Raw genomic sequence first — 3,261 nt, 5'->3', positions numbered from 1 at the left:
GAGAACCAAATTAAGCATAAGAAACCACCTCCTGGTCCCTGTCAGCTTACACCCTGGGGGAGAAGTAATAAAAGTCCTTTCCTTCATGTTATTTCCCACTCCCCAACATCATCCTTCACATAACCATATCAAAACAAAAGATAGATTGCCTGACTTGTGTATTACTGATTCTTTAGTATCTTGCTGCCCTCAAGATAATGAAAGAATCAGATAAATGTCTCCAGTTCACTCAATGGTTCCTCTATGGAGAAGTTATGGAAAGACATAAGGAGGAATCACACGGGGTAAGCAGACATCAAGAAATTGTGCCTTCATTGAGTAAAGGGAGTTCCACTGACCACTGAAATAAAAAATCATTCAAAGTGTTATATCTCACCAACACACAGAAGTACTGAGGTTAACATACAGGGAGGAGGGGTGTTCCTAAGTCAAGAACACCAACCCTAAGAACCTTCCTCTCAGAGACAAAGATACCAGAAGGTGATCCTCTTTCAAAGTCTCAGGGTCCTCACACAGCACCAAATGTCATCTGGCTCAACCACTTCCCATTTTGCAGATGAGGAAACTAAAGTCTAGAGGGGTTGTATGATTTATTTTAAGATTACGCTACTAATTAATGATAGGGACAAGACTGAAACACAGGCCTCCTGATGCTCATTCCATCTAGTGTTCTTTCCATTACAACATGCTGCCTCAGATCGTGCATCCTCTAACAGATAGGGAGGGGGAGCTGAAACAGACTTCCACCAAAATAGGCTGTTGCCTGTGCACAATTATGTTGCTATGAGAACCTCAGTGGGTGTGTTTCCTTGATTCTCTGCTGAAATCTTGTGCTTTTCTTGGCTTTTCCCCAAGCACAAACTCAGCTTCTCTTAGAGTGGAGAGAGAAGAGTGTTGCATTCACATGGCATTCCTATTCAGAACCATCCAATTCATAAGCTTCCTGGGTTGGGAAGGGAGGAGGTTGAGGCTACCCAGAGTAGTAGCATACTGGGGGGAGGGTGATGTCATAGACCCTCAGTAAGTCAATGCTGAGGTATTCTTTATGTGGCACTAACACTCTTGCATGATTGAGCAGTGCTGGTAAGGCTTCAGTCTATCCTAGACACAGGCAAATTATTCACTTTCTACTTGTTGAAATTTAAGAAAGATGATTCGACCTACCCCAAGCCCCACAAAGACTCTTCCCCAGTGACCTTCAAAAGCACTCCTTACACAGTCTAAATTTCATTTGAATCTTATAGCTGAAAAAGATTCTAGACAAGGTCATCTAATGTAATCTTCCCACCCAAAGTAGAAATATTTTCTATAGCATCCACAATATTGTGACTGATCTTTGAAACTTTTTATTTAGTCTACTTCCCCTTAATATACCAAAGCATTAACACTTTATCAGATAAGCTAGAATGATGAGCTTTCAAACTTAGGTGAACTTTAGAAATGATCACCAAATTTTGGGAGCCATAATAGGCTGGATACAGAGGAGGGTGAATAAGGTGATGAATGGTCTTGAGATCATGCAATAGGAAGATCAGCTAAAGGAACTGGGGATCTTTAGCCTAAAGAAATGACTCGTTGGGGGAAGGGAAGAAATAAGAGGATCAGGAGGAACATGGTGATTGTCTTCAGGTATTTTCAGGTAAAAGAGAGGTATTTTCAAGTAGATTTATTCTGCATGTCCCCAGAGAACAAAATTAGAAACAAAGAGTGGCAGTTGCAAAGAGGCAGATTTTGGTTTGATGTAGGGGCAAAGCTTCCTAACAATTACAGCTGGCCAAAAAAGCCAATGGCCTACTTCAGGAGGCACTGGGTTACCTTAAAATAGGAACCTTTAAGGTTCCAAAGGCTTGATAACCACTAGGTGGGTATGTAAGAGGAAAAAATGCTTCCTACTTGAACCAAATATCCAGTGAACAATCTTCCCAACAAGTTGTTATCCAGCCTCTTGTCCAACATTCTCCCATTTCAAAAGTGAAAGTTCACACACCCAGGACTCACACATTGGTGACATGGAGATAGTGAGTCCTCAGACCTTAAAGAATCAAGCTTTCAAGATTATATAATACCAATCACTCCATACCTGATGTTGCTTGTTTAATGTTCCATGAAACAATTAGACATGAGTCAAGCCAAGGAACTGCAGCACCTGACTGTCCAAACAACCCTTAAATCAATCAAACATGTGACCATCTCCTCTAGGAAAGAAACCAATTGACTCTGTCTATTTCCCAGGTTACCTTTCTCTGAGGATGAAATTTCCCCAGCAGGCAACCAGGAATTTGCTCAGTGGTAGAACCTGTACTACTTGAACTTCTTTTTACAGAAGGTGAAGAGGAATGAAAGAAAGATTAGCAAAGGTGCTAGATGAACAACAATAACCCTTTTGATCCTGAAAAGTCTTCTAAGTGGCCTAGCTTTCCTTAAGTTTGTCCTTTGTACTTAATAGAAGTTGCTCAATCCTGCTTTTTTCCTCCTTTTTCAAATCTTTCATACAAGACTGTTTTTGTTTCTCTACAAAATCTTTCCAACTAATCAATTCATACTATGTTGGACAGTGTTATAGACTGTAGAGCTTGATGCAACCTTAAGAGATCATATAATCCAACCCTCATAGTTTATAGACAAGAAAACTGAAGTGCCAAGTAGTTAAGTGGTCTCAGTATCCATACATAATCACCTATCCTCAATTCCCATCCTAAGTTATCTAAAGCTCAGGTCCTACCATGTCATTCCCTTCCCCTCCACTCAATAAACTTCATTTTCTCCCTATTCACTCAAGGTTCCTAAAAATAAACTCATCTGCTTGAAATTTCAAGCTCTTTACTACCTGACCCCTTGCTACCTTTCCAGTATTATGGCACATTACTTTCCTTCACTCTTTCTGTGATTCAGCCCTACTGGACTTCTTGCTGATCACTCCTCAGTTACTAATTTCCCCCCATCTTCCCATGTGTTGCTTATGTTCCTGTATATGTACATGTTGTCTCCTCTGTCAGAATGACAGAACTCAGTAAAAGGAACTCTTTCACTTTTGTCTTTGTATCCCATTTATGAGCATCTATTGTGTGAAGGAAAATTGGGGAAAGAATACAATTTACAGTTTTGAGGCACTTAGGGAATCTGTACTTTTAGATAATGAAGTTTTCAATGCACTGGAATGGTTTTATGAAAAATGATGAAATTCAGTATTTTAAGAAAGGTTTTAATTAACAATTGTTATTGTATTACTGGCTATGGGATATTTAGAAAGGGATGGTGGGC

This window comes from Petaurus breviceps, unplaced genomic scaffold, assembly GCF_028583685.1.
Source record: "Petaurus breviceps papuanus isolate PSGF00001 unplaced genomic scaffold, PetGlider_PUasm1.0 470, whole genome shotgun sequence".
Taxonomy (NCBI): Eukaryota; Metazoa; Chordata; class Mammalia; order Diprotodontia; family Petauridae; genus Petaurus; species Petaurus breviceps.
Note: the sequence above shows the minus strand (reverse complement) of the source record.